The sequence below is a fragment of the Eubalaena glacialis genome, chromosome 15 (assembly GCF_028564815.1).
Source record: "Eubalaena glacialis isolate mEubGla1 chromosome 15, mEubGla1.1.hap2.+ XY, whole genome shotgun sequence".
NCBI classification, from domain to species: Eukaryota; Metazoa; Chordata; class Mammalia; order Artiodactyla; family Balaenidae; genus Eubalaena; species Eubalaena glacialis.
In genome coordinates, this window is record NC_083730.1 from 28,575,059 (window position 1) to 28,586,838 (window position 11,780).

The 11,780-nt window shown below is 43.8% G+C and overlaps 1 protein-coding gene across 2 annotated transcripts in view; it reads right to left on the reverse strand.

Annotated features, from left to right (window-relative positions):
- ARK2N (arkadia (RNF111) N-terminal like PKA signaling regulator 2N) overlaps positions 1 to 8,730 on the reverse strand; it is a 76,073-nt gene extending 67,343 nt beyond the window's left edge. For both annotated transcript variants that reach the window (XM_061170072.1, XM_061170071.1), the window contains exon 1: positions 8,446 to 8,730. The gene's annotated coding sequence lies outside the window, so the exon portion shown is untranslated. The remainder of the gene's footprint in view (positions 1 to 8,445) is intronic.
- Positions 8,731 to 11,780: the final 3,050 nt, after the last annotated feature.

Below are 11,780 nucleotides of genomic sequence, written 5' to 3' on the forward strand. Positions count from 1 at the left end.
AGCAATTAAAAAGATACAACTGATTGGTATAAATGTTTTACTCACCCTCCTCAGCCCCATTATATTACAATCTTCTTTGAAAACAGAGATTATGTTTATCATCTTCCGTTCGCTCACAGTTCCTAACACATAATATTTAACAAATATTGGTTGAATTGATGAACCGAATCATTTTTAAATATCACCAAGACCACTAATGAAATACATACCTTGTTTGCTTAATAGTACTAGTGACTTGTATATAAAAATATATTCCATTACAGGGACTTCTCTGGTGGTCCAAAGGTTAAGACTCCGTGCTTCCACTGCAGGCGGCATGGGTTCGATCCCTGGTGGGGGAACTAAAGATTCCGCATGCTACATGGCAGCCAATTAATTAATTAATTAATTAAATAAAATAGGGAAGTTTAAAAAATATATATACTCCATTACATAGAATCAGCATGATTTCTGATAGAGTAACTCCCCTTTTATCTTTCCAGATAAAAACATAAGACAAGGGCTTCCCTGGTGGCACAGTGGTTGAGAATCCGCCTGTCAATGCAGGGGACATGGGTTCCAGCCCTGGTTCGGGAAGATCCCACATGCCACGGAGCAACTAAGCCCGTGCATCACAGCTACTGAGCCTGTGCTCTAGAGCCAGTGAGCCACAACTACTGAGCCCACGTGCTGCAACTACTGAAGCCCGCGTGCCTAGAGCCCGTGCTCCGCAACAAGAGAAGCCACCACAATGAGAAGCCTGCACACTGCAACGAAGAGTAGCCCCCGCTTGCCGCAATTAGAGAAAGCCTATGCACAGCAACGAAGACCCAACACAGCCAAAAATAAGTAAATTAAATAAATAAATTTATTTTTTTAAAAAAACCATATGACAAAACAGACACAACTGCTAACAGCCTAGTAAAGCTGCTTCCTTACATTGAGAACACTATATAAAGTGCTTGTATATTTATAGATGCAAAACCAGAAACTATCTTAAGCCACATAACACAAATAATGTAAAAAGCAGTATCTTACCAAAAATCAAAATGAAGCCCCCTCTCCCCAGATATTCAGTTCTAGGAAGAGATTCTATGCATCTTTAACAGTGATGCTCTCAAACCGTTTGAAGTAGAAAAATTAACCTCTTTTCTAATTTGTATACATAAATACTAAATACTTTAATGACAACAGTATTCTTATCTTAAATAAGCACCATCTCAAAACATTCTGCTTTTGAAGGTCTTCTTTCAATTATTTGTCAGGATTCATGGTAAGTTTTTCCACTGAGAAGTTGTAGCATGGATAATGTGGACAGTACAGGAATCAAAAATTGAAACTGAAATAAAAACATCTACAGAATTACAGTACAGTGGAAATAGCCCTTTTCTCCACAGCAACTCATCTCTTCCTTTCCCTTAGCTCTCAAAAGGAAGAGATTGAAGAGGCTATAACTATAAACAAGATAGAGTATAAAAGACTCGGAACTGGGAATGATGAAAGGCATTCAGAGTAAGGAATGATGAGTAATTAATTAATGGAGCAAGGCAATGAGCATCCTCAGCTGCTAACATCACAGAGAACTAAACATTATGTGCCTTCTGATGCAAGCACTCAGCATCACCTATAAAGTATTTCTGCCCCCTTAAAGAAAAAAAATTAAAAACCAGAGACAATACATTACAGAAATCAAACCTGATCAAGCCTCTAAACCTAATGTCAATTAACAAGAACCCCAGGAGACTGGTACACCACTAGCAATGTTAACTGGAAATCCAAACTGTGGGAAAACTGTTTCTTCAACAAATAATTTGCCAGGAAAAAGAAATGGGGGGGCGCGGGGTCACCTATACATTACAAAACAATGCACAGACCTTATTTGACTCAATCTGAGTAACTGTAAAAACACATTTATGAGATAGGAGAAATGTGAACATTGAATATCATATGCTATTAAGAAATTATTGCTAATTATTTTTCAGTGTGATAAGTTATTTTGTTTTTTCCTTCAAGAGTAAAGTTGACTAAGAAACTGGAGTGCAGGGCTTCCCTGGTGGCGCAGCAGTTAAGAATCCTCCTGCCAATGCAGGGGACACGGGTTCAAGCCCTGGTCCGGGAAGATCCCACATGCCACGGAGTGACTAAGCCCGTGCGGAGCAACTAAGCCCGTGGGCCACAACTACTGAGCCTGCGGGCCTAGAGCCTGTGCTCCGCAACAAGAGAAGCCACAGCAATGAGAAGCCCACGCACCCCAATGAAGAGTAGCCCCCGCTCGCCGCAACTAGAGAAAGCCCGCGCGCAGCAATGAAGACCCAATGCAGCCAAAAATAAATAAATAAATAAATTTATTTTTTAAAAAAGAAAGAAAGAAACTGGAGTGCAAAAGGGTTGGAGTACAGAAAGGGAACACTAAAACTTAATGCAGATGAATAGATGTGGCCTACCTGGAACTGAAATATAAATTGCAAGACTGCAACCACGGGAAGAGAGCAGCTCTGCTTGCTTGCCAGCCAACCTTTTCTCCACTGATATAAGCCCTATAAATAGGCCACGAGTGATAATGGCTGCTCATATCACTTCATGTTGCGGATATTACTACTGACGAGTATCTGGCCTAGCACCAGGGCTGTGAATAAACTAGCATCAAGTAAGAAGCCAAGGAAGTTACCAAATGCAAAGAATGCAGTGTTGCTAATGAGAGACTCAAAAGCACCATCAGCGTAAATCAAGAATAATTTAAAACACAGGTTCTAGATTTCCTCCAAGATTTCTCTCTGGCCATTTTCTATCTCCCTCAGAAGACATTACAAATAAAGAGGGGTCACCACATGCTGGGATCTGAGGTCCCCAAAATAAATATTGCCAAAATCCTATCCACTATATATGCCCTCACCTCAGGCTCATAGCAAATTGTTTAGTGGATCACAGTGGACATAAATAATGGGAAACCCTTGATGATATAATGCTGATTTAAGACTAAACTATGCTTCTATGCTAGGTTAAAACTAAGGCAGACAAGATACTGCTTAAAATCCTAACCACATGAGGTTTTTGTTCTTAGTACAGAAAGGAAAACAGTCCTGTTTTCCTAGAGTTTTAGTCCATACCCAACTTCCCTATCCCCAACAATACCTTTCTCTAATTACAAGGCACCTAACAAAATGCTGACTCTGAACATCATAGAAGTTATTTTTTTTAAGCCAGACAACCCAGTAAAAAATAACTTCTACTGATCCCTTTCGTCAGTAGCTGGTTTCCCTATTGTTAACCATGCTAATGAAAACTTGAATTTCTAGATTAACTAAACACAATCCTAGTTTATCCACATTCTTGGGAATGGCTGCTATAATAAGTTCTAACATTTAATCTTGTTGCTCTTTGGACAACAATCAGAACTAATTTACTAATACATGGACTTGTATTCCAGGCAGAGGAAAAAGTTATTTCATACATGAACTGGCAGTACAAAAATGAACATTCAAGTCTCCAATCATTTTCTTTTAATCTTAGAGACCCATTTAAGAAAAAAATGTTATTTTCCAATACCTAATTTTAAATTATTTTATAAAGAAAACAACTAACTCCATACTCTAGTTATTTTGTACAGTACTTTTTGTCCTACAGCCTACTTTTCTTCTCCACATTTTAGAGCCGGAAAGAAACTTAGAAATCATCTGGTTCCCTAGATTTGAGTTCCTTGAGCAGAAATTTCTTTTATCTTTGTACCCATCTCCACCTGGGCACCTGAGTGCTCAGTAAATGGGTTTTTAATTTAACCAGGTATAACTGCCCCCACATACAAATTAAGTTCTTCGGATAAATTTCTACTTTTGATTAATCTTCACTTAACTAGAAAATACTCATCCAGGTAGTTTTTTAATTAAATAAAGTCAAATTAGTAACTTAGGACTTACACCATCTATTGGCTATTTTAAGTGACAGAATCTGAGCAAAGAGGTATGAGGTATCTATTTGGAATAAAGACATGAAAGAGAATAGAAACAAAACTTAAAACAAACACTGTAACATAGAAAACAGACTTGTGGTTGCCAGGGCAAGGTGGGAGGAGGGGATGGAGTGAGATTGGGGTTATCAGATGCCCGCTAGCATATGTGGAATGGATGGACAATGGGGTCCTGCTGTATAGCACAGGGAACTACATTCAATAACCTGTGATAAGCCACAGTGGAAAAGAATGTAAAAAAGAATGTATATATATGTACAGCTGAATCACTTTGCTGTACAGCAGACAATAACACAACATTGTAAATCAACTATACTTCAATAAAAAACACTGTAAATTAACGCCACAAATTTTAAATAAGACAACCATCAAACCTGAGTCATACTGGTCACTTTACAGCATTTTAAAATCACAGTTACTATTATTGGCTTCTACTAATATGTTATGATAAATATGTACAATATATATAATACACATTTTCTCTCCTAGCAGTTTAGGAATATAAGAGAGTAAAACAAGCAAGATAATTTTAGTTTCACCCTGCTCCTTCCTTTCATCACAAGGACCGGTAGGCTGTGTGTGAAAACTGACTGAACATCAGTCCCACTTCTGCTAAGAGAAGGTGTCCACACAGAAGCAGAAAACATTTACTTCCCTAAGTTCCATCATTAGTGCTGAAAGAGTAAGGTAAGTAGTTTCAATTAAAGATAAAGGCTGGGACTTCCCTGATGGTTCAATGGGTAAGACTCCGAGCTTCCAATGCAGGGGGCCCACGTTCGATCCCTGGTCGAGGAACTAGATCCCACATGCATGCCGCAACTAAGAGTTCACATGCTGCAACTAAGAAGTCTGCATGCCGCAACTAAGACCCAGAGCAGCCTAAATAAATAAATAAATATTTAAAGAAAAATAAATAAAGATAAAGGCTAAAATAGGATTGAGAAAAGTTTCACGACACCAATCAAATTTAAACTTAAGACTGGAATTTGACAACTAAAGAAAAATAACTATCAAATTATTTTAGTCTGGCTATCAAGAATCAACCCATAATAAAGAAATAATACCAACAAAACTTCTACTCAGTGAACTTAAGGATAAAGAAAAATCTTTCAAAGAATGTCTACCTCATCCTTCATATCCCCCTTAAAGAAAAAAATTAATAACTCACTAGCAGACTAAGGTACTTTTATAAACCTGGCCCTACCTTCCTCTACCCCACAGAGTTTACATCTATCCCTCTGTAAACTCAAACACCATTCAAGATCACTGATACTCACAACTTTGCTTAGGCTGTTCCCTAGCCTGGAATGCCCACGTGGAAATACATCTCAACCTCCAGGTTTAAATGTGTAAGTTTCTTCAACCAAGATATCCTTCAGGAGGTGAATAAATAAATAAACAGTGGTAGATCCGGACAATGGAATATTATTCGACACTATAAAGAAATGATCTACCATGCCATGAAAAAACACAGAAGAAGCTTAGATATGCATTACTAAGTGAAAGAAGCCAATCTGAAAAGGCTACATACTGTATGATTCCAACTATATGACGTCACGGAAAAGGCAAAACAGTGGCAACAATGAAAAGATCAGTGGTTGCCAGGGGCTGTTGGGGGTAGGGTGGGGTGGAGGAGCGAAGGACAGGCAGAGCATTTTTAGGGTAGTGAAAATACTCTGTATGATACCATAATGATGGATACATGTCATTACACATTTATCCAAACCTACGGAACGTCCAACACAAAGCATAAACAGTAACGTAAACTTAAAATTTTTTTAAAAAGTGTAAGTTTCTTTAGCATCAAGACCTGACAGTCATATTCACCACTAGAGCACCAGCAACTAGTGCACTATTGGCACACAGTAAGCAATCAATCAATTAGTGTTGTGAGAATAAAGAAGTTCCACCTGAATGTTTTGTTCTGTTTTCTCAATAGCTCTTCCCCTCTTCTATAATCTCATAGCTTTTTACTCAGTTATCAATACATCTATTTCGTTTTTACTTCTTAATTACACAAGAAACTTTATTTGGCCCTAAACTCTTTTCTAAAATCATACAGAATACTGAAATCAGTGCGGTTCAAAAGAAAACACAGTAATAGTACAACATTTTTCACCTTTTACAGATTTTCTTAAGTATTGTCAATTCAGTAAACATGAATATACACTGTTTTCATGTTGCTAGTTACCTGGAGGAAAATTAAGATGATTTACCAAAGTTACAAACATACGGTCTCGGTCTCTACTGTGTGTGTACACGTACACACACACACACACACACCAGTTCCAAGCTTTAAAAAGAAAAAACAAAAACATTCTAATTGCCCATATGTCAACTCTATTCATGCACACATTAAAATAAAACCATAAGACTGAAGATCCCGGCAAAACAACCCCTTGAGTGAGTAACTACACCACCTTCCAGAAATTACTAGTCATACACTAAGGACACTTAAGGTACCAATGTCATATATGAAATAGAAATCTTTGAAAGACAAACACTGAGCACTCAGTTCTCTTAGAACTGCATTAAATTAGAATCTAAAGCTAAACCTATCTTTAATCATGAAGACTATAAAACAAAGAGCATTTATGACACTTTCATAAAAGCAACTAAGAGTAATATAAACTGAATTAGTGAGTAATGTAACAACTACACTGTGAACTTAATATGAAGCTAACAATAGGGAAAGTTTCCAGTTTAGTCCATCTCATTTTTCACAAAATGATGTCAGAAAAAAAAATTTTCCATTAGGAAATCATATTTAGCTGATACCTCAAGTATAATTACCTTGAAGTTTCTCCCTTCCTTTCATATTTTATCACCTATTTGGAAACTTTGTTAACATTATGAAAAAGATATGGTTTGAAGTTTTAAGATTACTGAAAAGCACTCTGAAGGAATCTGATTTAGAAATGTCTAAAAATATTTTTATTTCTCATTTTATGGAACTGCATGAAATTTCATTAAGGTTCTTCATAAAGTAGCATACAGGTCATCACAGTAAATACCATCTTAGTTTCCTTAGTTTCAAATTTAATTCATAATTTTATTTATTCAGCACCTACTGTGCATAAAGCACTCAATTAGGCATTTTATTAGCCAGATTATTTGGCCAAAATATTACACTTCCTACTAAAAAAGATCAGCATTGTGACTTCTCAGGACATCAGGTAATAATTGTAAGCCTCTAAAAATGCTTGTTAAATCAAAAGGCAATGCTCTTACTGAAGGACTCTTGATTGCCAGGATCAGGAAAACCGCATTATAAAGTTAATAGCCTCCATCCTTAAACTATCCCAGGAGAAGAAAAGGAGTAATTCAAACTGTTAACTTGTGCCCAACGACACTACACAATAACAGCCTAAGCAAAACTGCCAGATGTAATTAAAAGGTCCAACCTTGACAAAGCATCATCATCAGTGGGTTTTTCATCCTACTGGGTGGAAGGATTCAGAAAGCAGAAGCTCAGGCGAGAAACGAAAAGCACATCCAGCACAAACTGTTCAAGCGGTTCAATCTGGAACAAGTACAGACGTTCATTCCTTCAACCTGTGAGCATCTATTCTGTGACAGCGGAGAGGACGATTTAAAAGGGAGAATGAATGACGTGAGGTTCTGTTGGGGGTTGCTGCCCCAACAATACACTGAGATCGGTGCTACAATTAATAAAGTACAAAGTACGAAGTACTACTGGGGAAAAGAGAATTCTCTCTGAGAAGAGTCAGAGGAGACGATGATCTTTAAGCTGAGGTTCGTCAGTTTTACATCCTCGCCGGGTTTCTAAATAAACTTGACAAACTCGCCAGAAGATGTCAATTTTGGAGACTGACACATCCCTCCCATTGACCGGAGGCCGAAGGTAGTGGAAGCACTGCCGAAACGCAGGCGGCGCCACGCCGGAGAAAGCCTTCCTCCCTCCTCCTAGGCCTCGGCAGCCGCGGTGCAGGGGCGGCCGCCCGGGCTCTCGAGAGTCGGGGCAGGTGTCGGCGCCGGATCCCGGCTCGCGGGGCCAGAGCAGCTGGCAAAGCCGCCGCCGCCGCTCCCCGAGCGACCTGGGGCGCCGGAAAGTTGCGTGAAGACAACTCCAGTGCGACGAAGCCGCTCCCCCGCGCGGCCCACGGGCTGCGGCACCTCCAGCCTCCTCTCCGCCGCCTGGTAAAGGAACCCGCCGGGCCGGGGAAGAGGAGGGGGGCTCGGCCCGCCAACTCGGCCGGGCCCGGAGGACGCGAGGGTTACCAGCGAGCCGGCGAGCCAAGGGTCGGACTGTTCCGCCCCTCTCGCTGGCCCCCACCCGGGCCGCGCCTCCCGCCACGCCCGGGCTCAAACACCCGGCGTCCGACAGCCCTGCCCGTCACGACCCGGACGCCCAGACGCCGCAGAGCAACGCCCGCGGCCCGCACCCCTCCGACTCAACCCGACCCCTTCCCGGGAAGCAGTCCGGGTCCCGCGGCTCGACCGGTAGCCGGGCCGCGACCCTACGCCCCTTCCCGCCTCACCTGCGCTCCGCGGCGGCCCCGCACCTCCTCGCCCGCTCCGCGCGCCCCGTCGGGGCACACACCGACGCCCCCGGGCCGGGTCTCTCCGGGCCGCGGCGACTCTGAACGTCACGGCCACCGCCGCCTTCTCTTCCTCGGCACAAGCCCCAGCGGCGAGCAGGGGGTCGCGGTCACAGCCCCACCGGGGCCAAAGCGAATCTCACCGCCTCCGCAGCCTCCACCGCCAAGTCCCTTCACTCGTCCGAGCCGCCCGGAGAAAATGTCACCAGAGGCCGTTCCGCTCGGCGCCTCACTTCCGCCCGGAACCACAGAGCCTGAGCCGGTCGGCTAGAGGGGCCGCTGCGGCTGGGACCTCTAGGGACTGGAGCGGGAGGCCCAGAGAAAGCCAGACAGCGCCATCTGGCTGGGCTGACCCGCGCTCCTACAGCTGCAGAGCGCCGGGCGTGGGAGCACCGGCTTCCTGGGCTTCTTTCCCGCGCTCCCTTCATCTGCTCAGGCAGCTCCCTTCCAGAAATTTCCCAGAGGGTCGGAAAGCCAGTCAATACAAGCCACGGACAATGCCCTAAGAAAAGGACGTCGCTCCATTTTCCGTTCTCTGCTCAGTACTCACCCCTCCTGAAGCCTTCCCGAATGAAGCTTGTGGTGTCACTCCAGGAGGGAGTGCGCTCCCTTCTCTCCCCACCTTTTCGCGGATGCCGACAGCTCGGCTCGGGGAGATTTGGTTGTGCTCCTCTCATGCAGTGGCATCAACATCCCGTTCAAGTTTCTGGATGAACCTTGCACGCCTCGCAGACAGATCGCCACCTGATGGTGAGTCAGGGTCCCCCAGGGAGACCCCGCTCCGCCCCTACGCGCGATGCAGACGCCCCAAATTCCACCTCTGCAGTCACTCCTCATTTGCACCAGCGAGCCCTGAGTTTTCGACGCCCTTCGTTGAGGTCTGAGATCGTGAAGAAAACGTGCTGGACGCTTACCCGGAAGAAAGGTAAGGTGGGCTTAAGAAGGAGAAAGAACAAACCTCACAATTCAAGATCTGGCCAAGGCTTTGCGCTAGCTAAAAGCAGGGTTTTGAGAAATAAATGAATGCATAAGGGCTTGAAGAGAAAATGTAAAAGGTATTTACCTTTTCAGGAGCCATGCTGGGACCTGGGGTGACACTCCCCTAGAGGAGATTCTGAAAATCACAGCGCCGGCTCCACGCTCTCCTTAACATCAGTCTCCCGTTTAGATCAGGCCCCCCAGCTCCCCCATTTCTCTCATTTATGCTAACTGCCTACAAGCATGGGAATTTTCCATCCCTAAATGAGTAAAGTGATAAAATAGTTTTACAATTAATAGCTAACTTCTCTGAATGCCTATTATGTGCAAGGCACTATACTATGCATCTAAGTGGATTCATTCATTTAATCCTCACAAGTCTATGGGTTTAGTGGTATTCCTGGCCCCAGATGACAAAAGTGGAACCAGACAGAGTGATAAAGTGACCTGCCCAAGGCCACACATCAGTAAGTGTCAGGAGCCTGCATTCTCAACCACCACTACCAACTGCCTCCTTGAAATTCACTGAGAACATACTGTGTGCCAGATAAACATTTTGTCTCTGTATGTTATTTCACTCATTTATTTATTTATTTATTTATTTCCCTGCTTCCTTAGTCCTCAAGGAATTTGAGAGTTTGTGGGGTAGTGACAAGAGCCCAGTCTCTTTCAGGAGAAAAAGAGAAAAGAAAAGAACTAACTACTAAAATCACAGCTGTCAGTCTGGAAATGAATGAATGAATATGGACAAATACATTCAGTTTTAAAATGGCCCCTCGATGGTCTTATCTCATCAATGCTGTAGAGATGCTGAAGTAGGACCCTGACTACTGAGGTACCATCTTGGCTCCTTCTGTTTGATAACAACAAGTCAATTCCCTACAGTAAATGGACTGCTTTTTTTCAGAGTCTGGGATTTTTGATATACTAATTACTAATATCCCTATTACTGCCATATTTAGATTGCTAAATAGGGCACTTGCTTTCTTCTTCCCCTTCTGTAGGAGCAGGAAGGGCTGGGCAGTTGATCCTACTTCTGCCTTGGAATTATCTCCTAGAATCGCCTTTGCACTACATACTCAGCTCTCCAAGCCCCTGAAATCCCATCCCCATAAAACCAGCCCAGTCCAAATCACACCATCACCCACCCTCCATCCTGTTGCCTCTATAGAAATTTCTCTCAAGATTCTTCTGCTCACAGACACTGTCCTACCAACATGTCCACCCCTTGGCCTATCTGTAGTGTTACTACTGGATCATATCAGTGTTTTTATGCTCAATTTCTTTCATAAACCCTGGAGGCCAAGGCCAAGCCCATCTGAATCACCCTTCAGCTTCATTGCTTGCACCTGATGCACCACTGGGGCTGGGGCTGGGGCTGGGCTTGCAGCAGGTGCCTATTAGAAACCGTGGCCTGAGCAGTAGCATCACAATGTGGCTGGCCTTGCTTCGACTATAGTCTGTTCTCTCTGACTGAACAGGCTGCTTCCAAGATTTGCCCCTGTAAGGTGGATGCTGTTTTCAGAACCACTCGTTAGATAAGGAAAACGGGGGATCCAAGGGATGGAACCCTCACCTCAGCTCTAGGCTACCCCTCCCTCAGTGTAACCACCCTCACCTCCCCCCTCCCACCCACATAACCAGCATCCACTACAATCCCCCAGCACCTGCTATAAGACAGTTGAACAGTTGAATGGTGGGGAGGGGTGATGTTGAACCTCTTGACCCTGGTGGCCACATAATTGCAGACAAGTCACCATGTCCAGAGTTAACATCACCTGTTCTGCCCCACAGCATTATTCCACAGAATTAAATTATGCCCTCCCTATGGAAGGCCATCTGGAAGCAGCCTGAGAATTCCAAGTAGTGGAAGGTGACATGGTCTCCAGGACCGAGAGCTCTGGAGCCTGACAGATTTGGATTTGGACCGGGTTCTGCCTCCCTCAGCAGAGTGACCTCTGGGCATTTCTGCTGCCTCACTGTGCCTCAGCGTCCTCACAAACCTGATACTACTTTGCAGGTTCTTGCGAGGGGTGAGGGTGAAATGAGTTTGCGTAAAGCTCTCAGCACAACTCTCGGCTCAGAGAGAACACTCAACAAGGCCGTTGTTCTGATGGCAACACTCCAGGCCAGCACCTCCTACAAGCACAGACTCACACTGGTCGAGTACGTGTCTAGGGACTCCTATTTCCAGAGCAACACGTTCACGCGGAACCAGAATGAAACAGGGCAGAAGGATGCCAGGAAGGTGGAGTCACGCGGCGGCCAGGGGTGTCTGGGAGCGGCACCACCTGCAG